At 45.5% G+C, this 17,154-nt stretch overlaps 1 protein-coding gene across 2 annotated transcripts in view; it reads right to left on the reverse strand.

Moving 5' to 3' along the window:
• Window positions 1–5,083, reverse strand: part of lingo2b (leucine rich repeat and Ig domain containing 2b) — a 275,604-nt gene extending 270,521 nt beyond the window's left edge. The window contains exon 1 of one of the 2 annotated variants that reach the window (XM_061245864.1): window positions 4,550–5,083. The gene's annotated coding sequence lies outside the window, so the exon portion shown is untranslated. Of the gene's footprint in view, window positions 1–4,448 lie in introns of both variants that reach the window. The other variant, XM_061245865.1, reaches the window with a different exon arrangement.
• Window positions 5,084–17,154: the final 12,071 nt, after the last annotated feature.

The following is a 17,154-nucleotide window of genomic DNA, read 5'->3' on the forward strand; positions in this document are numbered from 1 at the left end:
GTAATATAGCAGATGCTTTTATCCAACGTGGCTTACAGTTGATTAGACTAAGCTGGAGACAATCCCCCTGGAGCAATGTGGGGTTAAGGGCCTTGCTCAAGGGCCCAACAGCTGTGCGGATCTTATCGCGGCTACATCAGGGTTATTTCACACTCAGACCCTTCTGTCCTCATTACTACTGTCTCCACCCCTGCATTAATAAAGAGCTCCAACAACTTAATGAAACAGGCTATTCGTGCATATTATACTGCGGAAAACAGTCAAAAAGTCACATGGTTTCAAAATGTGCAGTCTGGTGACACAGTAGCTGAATTTATCAGCAGCGCCCCATACAGGAGAGGAATCAGCAGCATGTTTGTAAAAGGTGAGTGGCTCTCATCGGAAAAGGATTATGACCCCCAGGGGATTCTTCAGGCAGGCAACATTGATTATTTTGTGTGCTCAAGACATGTTGCTACATACTTCAGTGTAAATTAATGTAAACTACAGATCCCAGAGTCACTCAGTGCCATTACACTACAGATCCCAGAGTCGCTCAGTGCCGAGTGAGCAGCACTGCCATCAAACTACAGATCCTAGAGTAACTCAGTCCCGCACTGCCATTAAACTACAGATCTCAGAGTCACTCAGGGCAATTAAACTACAGATCCCAGAGCCATTCAGTCCAGCACTGCCATTAAACTACAGATCCCAGTGTCACTCAGTCCAGCACTGCCATTAAACAACTGATCCCAGAGTCAGGGCAATTAAACTACAAATCCCTGAGGGCTTTTGCACTGCAGAACATGTCAGAGCATCTCTACCTCCTGTCAGCTGTAGATATGAGGGGGAGGCATACAAGTGAGTTTCAAGTGTGTGTGTGCTCATGTGTGTGTGCATACGTATGTGTGTGTGTGTGTCCACATGTATATGTATGCGTACTTTAGCTTCATGTCTGACAGCATTGATCTTGCTGGAATGAAAGGCTGAGAGGACTCCATCTGCAATGCTAATCCACGTCAACCACATCTTCAGAGAGAAATACAGGAAAGGCTAATGCTAATGCTAAACCCTCCCATCACTGACAGGCTAAAATTAATTCAAAACAACGGCCAGCATTAGCAGCAGAACAGACGAGCCTCCACTGCATGTGTGATTAATGGCAAATGAAGAAAGAAGCTCACATACATATTCAGAGGAAAACAGAATGCTCACATTGCACATTACAGGCTGGAGCACAATCAATCTTGGGCTCCGAAAAATGATGTTCAAGCTTCACGTTAATTTAGCAGCAATATTAAAAACCCAAGCAGACAGCTCCTTAACTAACGTCTAGTGAAAATCTTGAGTCTGCTGTTTGAAGTGCAGGCCTGTCATGGGTTAACCCCTCATGTTCCTCCGATAAGGTTCCCAGGATCTCACCTCTCCAGCCAATCACAGTGCAAGAGCTTCCTGCATTCAGCCAATGTGTGGAAGGGGAAGGGAGGAAGGGGAATGGGGGTGTGGTCTGAAGCAATGGGTTTGAAGGAAGGGATATAAAAAGAGGTACGATTTGGATAAAGGGGGTATAGCTTGGTTGTGGTTGTGGTAAAGGGCTGGGGTTTGCAGAAGTGCTAGGTTTTGGGGAAGGGCTGAGGTTTGTAGAAATAGGTTGTGGTTTGGATGAAGGGGGCTTGGTTTGGATGAAGGTTTGGGAGTTGGAGCAGTGCGCATGGTTTGGATTAAGGGCCATACTTTGAAGGAGTGGGAGTGGCTTGAAGAAACTGGGCATGGTTTAGGTAGACAGGGTGGGGTAGGGGCGTGGTTTTGGTGAAGTGGGTGTGGTTTGGTTGTGTGGTGTGGTTTGAAGGAGCCGTGTTGCTCACAGTAAGACTCAAACACACAGAGATCATCTGCGCTCACAGTGAGACACACAGAGATCATCTGCGTCCATAGTGAGACTCAAACAGACAGAGCTCCTCTGTTCCTCACAGTAAGACTGAAACAAACTCCCAGCTCATCTGTGTGCCAGGGAGCCTTTCCCTACATGGCACAGCTCCTCCCTGGGAAACAGAGAGAATAAGAAACACCCCCAGAGAGAGTATGAACAGGCCTTCATACTATACCAGCATCATGTGTGCTCTGCATCATAACATCCTGTGATCTTCGTCACAACACACCCCCATCAAACAGGCCTTCATACTGTACCAGCATCATGTGTGCTCTACATCACAAGATCCTGTGCGCTACATCACAACATCCTGTGCTCTACATCACAACACACCCCCATCAAACAGGCCTTCATACTGTACCAGCATCATGTGTGCTCTACATCACAAGATCCTGTGCGCTACATCACAACATCCTGTGCTCTACATCACAACACACCCCCATCAAACAGGCCTTCATACTGTACCAGCATCATGTGTGCTCTGCATCACAACATTCTGTGTTCTTCATCACAACACACCCCCATCAAACAGGCAGCCATACACTACCATCATCATCCTTGCCTTACATCACAGAATCCTGTGCTCTTCATAATATTGTATGCTCTTCAAATCAAAATGATTGCTCTTTATAACATCATGTGCTCTACAAAAATCCCCCAAACACACACACACACACACACACACACACACACACAATAATAATGTGCACATGCCAGCATCAACATACATACCCATATACACACACAAACACACCCCTGGACAGAGCTAATTAGTGCAATGGAAAGCCATGGATTGTAATAGACAATGATACGATGCTAATCCCCAGCAGAGCGAAGCGCAACGCTCCCGTCCCCTCCCGCTTTCCGTTTAGCATGCGCATCCAGCAAGAGGGCAGGCGCCGGCGCACCCATGGTTAACACTTAATAAAACATCAAAAGGAAAAGCACTCCACACTACCGTCCCACACACAAAACGCACAGCGTCCGCGAAAGCCCAGCAGGCGATACCTGCGCGCAGGGACAGATAATTGATTCCTGAAAGAGATTCAAATAATATTTTTCACATTCTATTGAAGTTATTCAGCTCAGCCTCCGGCTATGACTAATTTCTGTTCTGTTTTCAAGCCGCTCACACTCAGCTCTGTATTATGAAACACGCCAAAATGCTCCAAAATGATATTTCCCAAAGTATTATTATTATTATTATTATTATTATTATTATTATTATTATTATTATTATCATAATCCTCATCATCATTATTATGAGCACACATGTTGTGTATCGCGATAAAGAAATGTTAAAAATTGTAGCTAGGCATAGGGTGAGACCCCCCCCCCCCCCCCCCCCCCACACACACACACACACACACACACACACACCGTAAGGTAAGTATGCAAATGATAAGTGACACAGTTTTTCTACAGTGCAGCCCTGCGCTAAATATCTGTTAGTATCTACCCTACAGGCGCTCTGTTGACTTGTCTCATAACATCAAAACAGCTCCCCTTGTTCCTCCCGTTTTCCCCAGCAAACCAAGTCTTCCTTCCCCGCTCCGGGGCCGGGGCATACCGCTGTACGCTCTCCAACATGACGTCTCTTTACCGTCCGTGGGCAGAGCACTGCACGTCCCTGAAGAGATTCGCTTACCAGCAACGGTTCAGCGGTGTATGGACAGGGGAGAACTGTCACCGTAGAGGGCTTCGGCTTCCATGGCAGAGCTTATTTATAATTGAAGTATTTCAAATATTTCAAGGCTGCCAGGACGCAACGCACAATGCAGTCATAAATGTTTCAAGCACTTCTGCAAAAAGGATAGGGCTCACGTACTCGCCTCTCCACAGGCGCGACTAGTGATTCACTCCATGATAAAACTGCTAAACCTTTAAAACCAAATGACATGCCTTATATTTTCAGAAATAACTTCAGAGAATTTTACATCCCCCCCGCCCTTTCCCCACAGCTCCAACCCCCCTAAAAAACGCGCTCACAGCTGCTGGTGCACAGAAAATGACACGGTTCTTTATTTTAATGAAGCAGTCACAAGAAAACTCAGGGGATGATAATGAAGTAATTATGTCGACCGTATAGAGATCACGACGAATTATCGCCAAGCTTGTCCGTTTACCAAACAGGTTTCGGTACCGAGCACCTCGCCGTAAATCCAAAGAATGTAGCGGACACAGCGCATAAAACCAACGGAACGCCAAACATCGGTTTCCCCAAGCCTGCTTACAAAGCAACGCGTCTCACGCAGTCTAGGACAAACACTTCTGCCGTTAATTATTCAACCTTCATTCAGCTTACCCCCCTCTCAGCCGCTCCAATGCAACGAGCGACAAAAAAAAAAGAATCTTAATAGACTGGCATCGCCCTTTCAGCCTTATCAAGCCCACGGTTGAAGATATGCCCCAAATTTAATTACAAAAACGACATTTTGGCAGCATGCAGCGTGGGCGAAGACAAATCAATGACAACTTTTCACCACCAATTTTAAAATGCATTTAAAAACACGCCACAGATATAGCCGGATTCACGTACCTCTCGCTCCTTTTCTCTCTACCGTATGTGTCTCAGACACATCATCGCAGCTCTGAAAAAGCACGGAAAGCAGAAAGAGAGAGGAGAGCTTCGCTTCTTACCTTGAAACGCCAAGCGCGGAGCTTTAGTCCACGGGATTAGCTGGCTGAAGGAGCGCACAGCCCTGCGCGCTACAGTGAGGCGGCTCAGTTTTGCGTGTCAGAGACTTATAAGACCGCGACCGAGAGGAACGATGTATTTTACCGCTCTTTCTCTCGCTGACACACTCACTCTCTCTCTATGCCTCCGTCGCACTCTCTATTTTCCCTTTGTATTTTCTTGATTGTTGTTCCACACTCGTTTTCCCTTTCCCTTGATTTTTTTTGCGCTTGTCGTCGGAGAAGCCCAGCTGGAGCCTGCCGGCGCGGAGGGAAGAATGGGAGGATGAAAATAGAGAGATAAAGAGAGAGAGAGACGTGGAGGGAGCGCTCCACGCAGCACAAGGTCTCACAGTGAGTGGCGCGTAATAATGTGAGCAGCTGCGTATGAAAAATAAAAATAAAAACTTTTTCTTTGGTGGTTTAAAATTCAGGAAAAAAAGCAATTCAGAGACGTTTCCCCTTGTTTCTATTATATACAGTCTTTTCTAATGAGTATTTTCCCAAAACAGTGTCTGAGATTGCAATGCAGAGTCTCTCTCTCTCTCTCTCTCTCTCTCTCTCTCTCTCTCTCTCTCTCTCTCTCTCTCTCTCTCTCCTGCTTCCTTTTTTCCTGTTTGTACCCCCTCCCTCCCACTCTCTATCTCAGTGTTCTGACAATTACAGTTGTGGCACAGTCTTGCGCGCTGGGGGTGGAGGTTCACTGGCCCGCGGGTCCTGGGGGGGACTCGTAATGGCTCTGAATGCGGAGCAATTCAGCGGGAGGGGAGGAAAATATCTACTGAAAAACGGAAGGGAAACAGCATCAAAGGAAGAGAGGATGAAGGAACACCCTAGCAACCCTCCTCCCCCCCTCCTCCCTCCCTTCCCGGACTCTTTCACCCAGCCGGGATGGTGTAGGCCTACCGAACTGTAGCGTAAGCGTCCGCTCAGCCACGCGCCGTCTCCGTGGAGCCCAGCGCAGAGAGGCGTGGCCGTGGTGCTGACGTGGGCACAGGTGAGATCTGAGGATGTGGGTGGAAAGAGAAAGCTCACACCGCCACTCCCCGCCACAGAGGCAAGGGCATCGCGGGGAGCAGAGCAGCTATAATTAGCAGCGTATGCACACACAAACTGGGAGCCAATTCTCCCCCCCTCCCCGCCCCCCGTCCCATCCCGTTTCACATATGGAACAGAGGATCGTAGCTGGGCAGGAACGTTTTGACAGCGTTGATGTACGACTGGCCTGGTAATGACATAATACAGGTGCCTAAGCGTCTGTCGCCAAAGCAATGAGGCTGTAAACATAATACATAAATACATGTATTAATGCTAACTGTTTTCCACCGATGATCGCTGGACGCAGGACCTTATGTATTGCAGAGGACGGGGATGGATGGTCACTTTGTGCCAATGTTGCCCAGACTACCAGGACACAAGGACTACAGTCATTTGTGTTCAAAGACTGGCAAGAACATAACTATTTCAAGAGAAATCCCAAAGTTCTGGACAATGTAAACTGACTTTTTGGATTTTAGGTGATGGTGGTTATGGAACTAAACTCATGACAGAAGGTGTGGATTTTAGGTGGAGTAGTTATGGAACTAAACTCATAAGCAGAAGGTGCGGATTTCAGGTGGGGCAGTTATGGAACTAAACTCATAGCAGAAGGTGTGGATTTTAGGTGGGGCAGTTATGGAACTAAACTCATAACAGAAGGTGTGGATTTTAGGTGGGGTGGTTATGGAACTAAGCACATAAGTAGAGGTTGTGGATTTTAGATGGGGTGGCTGTGGAACTAAACTCATAAGCAGGTGGTGTGGGTTTTACCTTGGGTGGTTACAGAACGAAATTCTTAACAGAAGTGGATTTTAGGTGGGATGGTTATGGAACTAAACCTGAATTTCCCGAGGAACGTGTCTTCAGTGAGGAGCAGGAATGTCTCTTGTGTCTTCAGTGAGGAGCAGGAATGTGTCTGGCCTTTTCAGTGAGGAGCAGGGATGTGTCTTGTGTCTTCAGTGAGGAGCAGGAATGTGTCTTGCCTTTTCAGTGAGGAGCAGGATTGTGTCTTGTGTCTTCAGTGAGGAGCAGGAATGTGTCTTGCTTCTTCAGCGAGGCGCTGGAACAGGGATGTAAAGTGTTATAAATACAGGCCTCAGCAGTCAGAGCTGGTGAGAATGCCTTGATGCATTGGTGCATGTATTATGTATGTGTAAATTGCTATTTACAATGGATTAACCCATATTAACCCTGACATATGCAAAGATTTTCACATTCTGTCTCCATTCTCTGTAATAATCCCGGCAGTACTTTCCTCCTCTGCCACGCTAATGTCCCTGGCGTGTTCACATGACCGTAGCTCAGTGAAGCTGCCGTCTTTACGCCTTCACATGTATGAACCAGTGCAGTTTGTGTGTGTAAAGGTGTGATAGTTCATCTGTTTGTTTTCATTCCCCCCAGTTGGCGATGAGAACAATGAAAATATGTGTTTTTTCCCCAAAGCACAGAGCAAAGCTCTCAGTGGAAGCATCATCCGCTGCGTAAATCCTCAATTTTTCGCTTGTACTGTTGTTTTTACGATGCAAACAATACAGAATAAAAAATATTGAACTGTTTTTTTTTTCAGTGAGTAAAAAAAAAAAAAAAATAGTACCTTATGTCCCCATGAATATGTGAGTATGCACAGAGGTACTGCCTGTAACAGGATGATCTGAGCTGAAACTGCGATTCAGAAACATGGATTAGAAACATGCATGTCCTCTGACTGAAGGACACTCTGACTCATTTCTGTGTGATCCTTTGGCACATGCATGTGATGTACATGACGACAGAACAGCAGTACAGAATCCATTTTGCGCCGGAGTTAATCTGGACACCAGCGGGAGTGAGAACAGAGAGGAAAATGAGGGAGAGGTGGGGAGGGGGAGGGGGGGCAATGTGGGGGGGGGGGGGTGGTATTTTGGAAGCAAATCACAGTCCGAGGATACCCTCCCAGCAGCAGAGAGCTCATATTTAACGAACATTATTAGTGTGATTGCACTATTATTCAAAATTCAACTTTATTATTATTATTCTGCTGGATTTTTGACCGCTATCTCCTCCCACAGTTTATAAAATACAGACAGAAAACCAAGTGGAAAACGTCCAACACGTTCCTGATTGTTTTCAGCTCTTTCACAGCTTTTCGATTTCCCAATAATTTCAGAGATTTTTAAGGTCTTCCAGGGAAAAAATTACATAGAGAATGAATGATGAAATGTTCAGTTTCTTTGACAGGTGAACATTTTTGACTCCCAAAAAACTGCACATTTTACACTACATAAATATGTTCAGCACTTCATATGGGTTCTCTTGAAATTAACAACATTTGGGGATGAGTTATACTTTTTGAATTATGAGCATTTGTTTCAGAACAGCTTTCCAGCCACTGTAACATAAAAAAGGCCATTTCTACAGTTTCTACAATCCTCTATTGATATGCAAATTAGCTGTGTGCCACAGGAAACCCTGTGCTGTTACAATAGCCTCTGCCCTGGAAGAGTTCATAGATAGCTCATAACTGACTTTACACAAGAAGAACTTACACATATACAGTACTGCCATGAAACCAATTGCCTTGCATATGTAATAACACTTTACCTCAGGCCACTGACTGGCTGTTATAAACACATGGCACAAACTTAGTAACCACCTAGAAGGCCCTGAGTTTTTTTTTTCCTTTTTGTGAGGAGATTGCATGTCCTCCTCGTGCTTGTGTGGGTTTCCTTCCACAGTCTAAAGACATGTGGTTGGTCTACTCTGGGGGCACATTGGCTCAGGAGGAGAGAAGAGCACTCATCTGGCAGTCGGAGAGTTGCCGGTTCGATCCCACCTTGGGTGGCTGAGCAAGACACCTAAACCCCAATTGCTCTGGACGAGCTGGTTGGTGCCTTGCATGGCAGCCAATCGCAGTTTGTGTGTGTGTGAATGAGTGAATGAGAAGAATCTTTGAAGAAAGCTTTGCATAAAGGCACTATATAAATTCCAACCATTTATTTTGGGAGCATTGGCAGTGTGTTGCTGCAAAGAGCATGCATGCTCAATCATACTCAAATCACATTACAGTGATGAAACTCACTTCAAACACCACCGATTGGTTGCACCCACCTGGGTGATGCAATGGGCACCATTTTGCACCAGAATTCTCCCCACGCACCAGCTGAGGTAGAAAGGGAGAGAACAGAGTTTTTGCCGATTAAATCAGGGGATGATTAGTTGGCAGGTTGAGATAGCCAGGTACGGAGTTTAACCAGGATGGGGAACCCCATACTCTTTGCAAACTCTACTCTCTGTTGGTCAGTTCTGCAGGCTGCTTACTGGCTGTGGATTTTGAGTCAGAATGGCTAGCAATACCATCGTTAGCCCAGCTACACTGGAAAAATAAGTCTTAAAAAGTATCTCAGTCTTATATTTAGACTTAAAAAGACGTATTACTTACTTTTTTTGCTAAATGAGACTGCTCATGAGTTGAGAAATTGTGACTCATTTAAAGATTTGCCAATGGGGCGAGAACATTTTACTTATCAAGCAAACAGTAACTTAAACTTAGAAACTTAAAAGGTTATATTTTCTACTGGAGAAAAAAAACAAAACAAAACACTATAGCCTTATTACAAGACTAAAAACACTTAAGACAGCCATTTTTGCAGAGTACTGTATAACCCTACCACTGATGATCAAGCTCCAGTTCACACACAAATCAAATTACACTTCAACCCTGTAAATCCATTCTTATATAATGCGCTGCTTCTTTCAGCTGTCTGGAAAACATCATTTGTTCTCTGGTTCAAAAGATAATGTCACCAATCAATGAAAGCTCATTTTTAATCAAATTGCTCAGTTATTGTGTCGTTATTGTATGATGATGGGAGTTTCTGGGATGGGGTATTAGAGTTCATCAGCAGGTTCTCCAGTTCCCTCTAAGTTCTGCTTCCTCTGACCCAGTGTCTGGCTATGAGCCATGGAGCTATCTGCTGACTATCTGCTGACTTTCCTCTGAATCTGTCACCACCCTGCTGTAAAATCCAGTTATGCCAGCTTGACCAGCTTGAAAAAACATAGCTTGAGCTGGTGAAATCATATCAGGATGGAACTTGTCTGAACTGGTCAACCAGCTACCAGCTGTTTTTTTTTTTTTTTTCAGCAGTGCAGTGCACTCTCCAGCAACAAAAACAATTGCACATGGGGCAGAAGTAATGCTCAAAAGAAGAAAAAACACATTTGGAAATGCTCCATTATGCATTCTGCCTGACCCTGCTTTGGGGGTATTTCTCATTAAAATGGTGACTGTGGTTTTGTCTTTAGGCAGCCTGATGAAGTCAGGCACTGGTGGTGTATATTGTGTGTGTGTGTGTGTGTGTGTGTGTGAGAGAGAGTGTGTGAGCGTGTGTATTCCAGGATCCTCCACACCCATTGTAAAACAACGTCTTTTACAGAAATTCGAATGCGACACCCGCAATTATGTTCCCACAATATGATGGATCTCACCTGGGAGGCCACAGCGAGGTTCCGGCAAGTAAAATGAGCCTTTCTCCAAATCTGTGACTCACTGTCCTTCTACACAATGACATACTGTATGTGTGTGTGTGTGTGTGTGTGTGTACGTGAGTGTGTGTGTATCTGTACATGAGTATAGGTCTGTGTGTGTGTGTGTGTGTGTGTGTATGTGTCTGTGTGAGTGTGTGTGTGCTTGTGAGTGAGTGGGGGTGTGTGCCTGTGATTGTGTGTGTGTGTGTTTGTGAGTGAGTGTGTGTGTATGTGTGAGTGGATGAATGTGTGCGTGTGTGTGTGTATGCATGGCTATGTGTGTGTGAGTGTGTGTATGTGTATGTGAGCCTGTGTGTGTGTGTGTGTGTGTGTGTGAGTGAGTTCATGATGTAACTGGGATATATTAGTGGAAGGGTGTTTTCCACAGAAGCCATGACTTCCCAGCTTTTTCTGTGATTTATGTGTGTGATTGCTCCACCACTCGCTTGCCACTTGCTCCAGAATTCAACTGAATTTATACATGGTCTTCTTTTGAAGATATGTCGTAAAATTGTGTGTTCTGCTCTTGATCAACACTTAACAAAATAGGGCACAATGTGCCGCTAAATGAAGCTATTTTAGCTACATTGCAGTGCTTTTATCTGAAGCATTTACCATTTACTGTTTAATAAGCATTTGCTGTTGCGCTGCCATCTATTGGATACTCTTTAATTTCATTCACCTCATGTTTGCAACATCACGCTGAATGTATTTAGGACGCTATTGAAATTTAGGGGGCTAATTTGGAACTGCGTCTGATTCCCTGGTGGCGGTGTGAGAAGTGCAAAGCACGTGGAGCCTCAGTGGGGTGGGGGAGAGAAACGCGTGTGTGTACATGTGTGTGTGTGAACCAGTGTGTGTACATGTGTGTGAACCAGTGTGTGTACATGTGTGTGTGTGAACCAGTGTGTGTACATGTGTGTGTGTGTGTGTGTGTGTGCGTGTGTGTGTGAACCAGTGTGTGTACATGTGTGTGTGAACCAGTGTGTGTACATGTGTGTGTGAACCAGTGTGTGTACATGTGTGTGTGAACCAGTGTGTGTACATGTGTGTGTGAACCAGTGTGTGTACATGTGTGAGTGAACCAGTGTGTGTACATGTGTGTGAACCAGTGTGTGTACATGTGTGTGTGAACCAGTGTATGTACATGTGTGTGTGTGTGTGTGTGTGTGTGAACCAGTGTGTGTACATGTGTGTGAACCAGTGTGTGTACATGTGTGTGTGAACCAGTGTGTGTACAGGTGTGTGTGTGAACCAGTGTGTGTACATGTGTGTGTGAACCAGTGTGTGTACATGTGTGTGTGTGAACCAGTGTGTGTACATGTGTGTGAACCAGTGTGTGTACATGTGTGTGTGTGAACCAGTGTGTGTACATGTGTGTGAACCAGTGTGTGTACATGTGTGTGTGAACCAGTGTGTGTACAGGTGTGTGAGTGAACCAGTGTGTGTACATGTGTGTGTGTGTGAACCAGTGTGTGTACATGTGTGTGTGTGTGAACCAGTGTGTGTACATGTGTGTGTGTGTGTGTGTGTGTGTGTGTGTGTGTGTGTAAACCAGTGTGTGTACTTGTGTGTGTGTGAACCAGTGTGTGTACATGTGTGTGAACCAGTGTGTGTACATGTGTGTGAACCAGTGTGTGTACATGTGTGTGTGAACCAGTGTGTGTACAGGTGTGTGTGTGTGAACCAGTGTGTGTACATGTGTGTGTGAACCAGTGTGTGTACAGGTGTGTGTGTGTGTGAACCAGTGTGTGTACATGTGTGTGTACATGTGTGTGTGTGAACCAGTGTGTGTACATGTGTGTGAACCAGTGTGTGTACAGGTGTGTGTGTGAACCAGTGTGTCTACAGGTGTGTGTGAACCAGTGTGTGTACATGTGTGTGTGAACCAGTGTGTGTACATGTGTGTGTGAACCAGTGTGTGTACAGGTGTGTGTGAACCAGTGTGTGTACATGTGTGTGTGTGTGTGAACCAGTGTGTGTACATGTGTGTGTGTGTGTGTGTGTGAACCAGTGTGTGTACATGTGTGTGTGAACCAGTGTGTGTACAGGTGTGTGTGAACCAGTGTGTGTACATGTGTGTGTGAACCAGTGTGTGTACAGGTGTGTGTGAACCAGTGTGTGTACATGTGTGTGTGAACCAGTGTGTGTACATGTGTGTGTGTGTGTGTGTGAACCAGTGTGTGTACATGTCTGTGTGTGAACCAGTGTGTGTACAGGTGTGTGTGAACCAGAGTGTGTACAGGTGTGTATGAACCAGTGTGTGTACAGGTGTGTGTGAACCAGTGTGTGTACAGGTGTGTGTGAACCAGTGTGTGTACATGTGTGTGTGAACCAGTGTGTGTACAGGTGTGTGTGACCCAGTGTGTGTACAGGTGTGTGTGAACCAGTGTGTGTACATGTGTGTGTGAACCAGTGTGTGTACATGCGTGTGTGTGTGTGTGTGTGTGTGTGTGTGTGAACCAGTGTGTGTACATGTGTGTGTGAACCAGTGTGTGTACATGTGTGTGTGTGTGTGTGTGTGTGTGTGAACCAGTGTGTGTACATGTGTGTGTGAACCAGTGTGTGTATGTGTGTGTGAACCAGTGTGTGTACATGTGTGTGTGAACCAGTGTGTGTACATGTGTGTGTGAACCAGTGTATGTACATGTGTGTGTGTGTGTGAACCAGTGTGTGTACATGTGTGTGAACCAGTGTGTGTACATGTGTGTGTGAACCAGTGTGTGTACAGGTGTGTGTGTGAACCAGTGTGTGTACATGTGTGTGTGTGAACCAGTGTGTGTACATGTGTGTGAACCAGTGTGTGTACATGTGTGTGTGTGTGAACCAGTGTGTGTACATGTGTGTGAACCAGTGTGTGTACATGTGTGTGTGAACCAGTGTGTGTACAGGTGTGTGTGTGAACCAGTGTGTGTACATGTGTGTGTGTGTGAACCAGTGTGTGTACATGTGTGTGTGTGTGTGAACCAGTGTGTGTACATGTGTGTGTGTGTGTGTGTGTGTGTGTGTGTGTGTAAACCAGTGTGTGTACTTGTGTGTGTGTGAACCAGTGTGTGTACATGTGTGTGAACCAGTGTGTGTACATGTGTGTGTGAACCAGTGTGTGTACAGGTGTGTGTGTGAACCAGTGTGTGTACGTGTGTGTGTGAACCAGTGTGTGTACATGTGTGTGTGTGAACCAGTGTGTGTACATGTGTGTGAACCAGTGTGTGTACATGTGTGTGAACCAGTGTGTGTACATGTGTGTGTGAACCAGTGTGTGTACAGGTGTGTGTGTGAACCAGTGTGTGTACATGTGTGTGTGAACCAGTGTGTGTACAGGTGTGTGTGTGTGAACCAGTGTGTGTACATGTGTGTGAACCAGTGTGTGTACAGGTGTGTGTGAACCAGTGTGTGTACATGTGTGTGTGTGTGTGTGAACCAGTGTGTGTACATGTGTGTGTGTGAACCAGTGTGTGTACAGGTGTGTGTGAACCAGTGTGTGTACATGTGTGTGTGTGAACCAGTGTGTGTACATGTGTGTGTGTGTGTGAACCAGTGTGTGTACATATGTGTGTGAACCAGTGTGTGTACAGGTGTGTGTGAACCAGTGTGTGTACATGTGTGTGTGAACCAGTGTGTGTACAGGTGTGTGTGAACCAGTGTGTGTACATGTGTGTGTGAACCAGTGTGTGTACATGTGTGTGTGTGAACCAGTGTGTGTACATGTCTGTGTGTGAACCAGTGTGTGTACAGGTGTGTGTGAACCAGAGTGTGTACATGTGTGTATGAACCAGTGTGTGTACAGGTGTGTGTGAACCAGTGTGTGTACATGTGTGTGTGAACCAGTGTGTGTACAGGTGTGTGTGAACCAGTGTGTGTACAGGTGTGTGTGAACCAGTGTGTGTACAGGTGTGTGTGAACCAGTGTGTGTACAGGTGTGTGTGAACCAGTGTGTGTACATGTGTGTGTGAACCAGTGTGTGTACAGGTGTGTGTGAACCAGTGTGTGTACAGGTGTGTGTGAACCAGTGTGTGTACATGTGTGTGTGAACCAGTGTGTGTACAGGTGTGTGTGAACCAGTGTGTGTACAGGTGTGTGTGAACCAGTGTGTGTACATGTGTGTGTGAACCAGTGTGTGTACAGGTGTGTGTGAAGCAGTGTGTGTACATGTGTGTGTGAACCAGTGTGTGTACAGGTGTGTGTGAACCAGTGTGTGTACATGTGTGTGTGAACCAGTGTGTGTACAGGTGTGTGTGTGAACCAGTGTGTGTACAGGTGTGTGTGAATCAGTGTGTGTACATGTGTGTGTGAACCAGTGTGTGTACAGGTGTGTGTGAACCAGTGTGTGTACAGGTGTGTGTGAACCAGTGTGTATACAGGTGTGTGTGTACTAGTGTGTGTACAGGTGTGTGTACCAGCTTGCATCCACGTGTATGTGTACAAGTGTGTGTGTGTGTGTACCAGTGTGTGCGTGTACAGATGTATGTGTACAGGTGTGTGTACAAGTGTGTGTACCAGTGTGTATGTACAGGTGTGTGTCTGTACTAGTGCGTGTACCTCTGCGTGATGTATAGGTGTCTGTGTACTAGTATGTGGGTCAGTGTGTGAGGTACAGGTGTGTGTGTGTGAGGTACAGTTGTGTGAGGGACAGGTGTGTGTGTGTACTAATGTGTGTACCTATGTGTGTGGTACAGGTGTCTGTGTACTAGTTTGTGTATCAGTGTGAGAGGTACACGTGTGTGTGTACCGGTGTGTGAGGTACACATGTATGTGTTTACCAGTGTTTATACAGGTGTATGTGTGTACCAGTGTGTGAGGTACCAGTGTGTGTGCCCAGGTGTTTGTGTACTAGTATGTGTACCAGTGTGTGAAGTACAGGTGTGTGTATGCTTGTGTATGAGGTGCATGTATGTGCGTGTACTAGTGTGTGTACATCTGTGTGTGGTACAGGTGTCTGTGTACTAGTTTGTGTATCAGTGTGAGAGGTACACGTGTGTGTGTACCGGTGTGTGAGGTACACGTGTATGTGTTTACCAGTGTCTATACAGGTGTATGTGTGTACCAGTGTGTGAGGTACCAGTGTGTGTGCCCAGGTGTTTGTGTACTAGTTTGGGTATCAGTGTGTGAGGTGCAGGTGTGTGTATGCTTGTGTGTGAGGTGCCGGTATGTGTGTGTACTAGTGTGTGTATTGGTGTGTGAGGTACAGGGGTGTGTGTACAGGTGTGTGTGTGTGTGTGTACTGGTGCATGTGTACAGGTGTATGAGTTACAGGTGTGTATATACTGGTGTGTGAGGTACATGTATGTGCACCAGTGTGTGTGTGCTCTGGTGTGTGAGGTACAGGTGTGAGGTACAGGTGTGGTGTGTGTGTGTGTACCGGTGTGTGAGATACAGGTGTGTGTGTACGAGTGTGTGTGTGTGTACAGGTGTGTGTACTGGTGTGTGAGGTACAGATGGGATGTCCCTGGCAAGGCTGAGGTACACCACACTGTCCTGACGGGTGATTATGCCATCAAAGAAAGTGTGGGCGCCAGGGTTACTCTGCTTACCGCAGTTGTAACCATGGCTATCAGTGAATCGGTTCCTCAGATTCACTGTCTGACCTAAAAATAAAAACAAAAATGTTCAGATGGAGGGAACCTTCCCGCTGAGGTTTTCCATCTCATCAGACGCATAATCACGAATAATCTCCACACACATGCTATCCTGTTACTGTGTTTGAGTTCCTGTTTGATATCACGCTTCCTTAGGTTGTTCATGACTTAACTCTCTTTCCTGTCTCTGTCCTTAACACTGCAGAGCTGCAGATAAGGCAGCGCTTTTGTTATTAATCTGGCACACATCCTTATTGGGAGCAGCTTTAAAAGACAGCACATGATTTGTGCAATAGGGGGCTCTAGATGCACACATGGCAGGGGGAACACTCATAAGTGGCCTAGACTGGCACATGCAGAATACCTGTCAGTCTGGACCAACCAATCAGCTTGGGTCTTTCTGGCCTTAGTGTGACTGCCAAACCCCACTGATTGGTAGATGGGTGCATTAAAACCAAGCTGATTGGCTGGTAATTGCCGCCATTTGGCTCCATCCAATCACATGTAGCAGGTATTGTTTTTATTTCTTTATTTGGATTTTGTTTCCATTATTATTATTATTATTATTATTATTATTATTCATTCATTCATTCATTCATTATCCTAACCTGCTTATCCTGAACAGGGTCGCAGGGGGGCTGGAGCCTTTCCCAGCATACATTGGGTGAAAGGCAGGAATACACCCTGGACAGGTCGCCAGTCCATCACAGGGCACACAAACCATTCACTCACACACTCATACCTATGGGCAATTTAGACTCTCCAATCAGCCTAACCTGCATGTCTTTGGACTGTGGGAGGAAACCGGAGTACTGGGAGGAAACCCACGCAGACACGGGGAGAACATGCAAACTCCACACAGAGAGGCCCCGGCCGACGGGAATTCAAACCCAGGACCTCCTTGCTGTGAGGCGGCAGTGCTACCCACTGCACCATCTGTGCCGCCATTATTATTAATATTATTATTATTATTATTATTATTATTTAGTCAAATTTATGCAGCCCCTGGGAAAAGTAGTGTTTGAATGCTAGCCATTTCCCAGTGTATATATGTATATGTAATATACATATATACATATATATTCAGTACCAGTCAAAAGTTTGGACACACCTTGCCTCTTTCTGCTTTTTCCTATTAATGTTTTATTTCCTCTTTTTATAATCAAACAATTCATATGTGGTGCAGATTCTCAGCTTTTATTAGAGGGTATTTTTGTACATATTGGTTTCACCATGTAGTATCTGCAGTACTTTTTATAAATAGCCATGCATTCAAATTTCTGAGACAAATTAACATAATGTCAAATAAAATAGTCATGTTTTGTATTTGGTTGCATATTTTTTGCATGCCATGACCTCTTGAAGTTTGTGACCTATCAACATCACCAGAATCTGGATATCATATGTTAAGGTTGTACGAGTGATACAAAAATCTCTTTGCATTTGAAT

The sequence above is a fragment of the Conger conger genome, chromosome 6, assembly GCF_963514075.1.
Source record: "Conger conger chromosome 6, fConCon1.1, whole genome shotgun sequence".
NCBI lineage: Eukaryota > Metazoa > Chordata > Actinopteri > Anguilliformes > Congridae > Conger > Conger conger.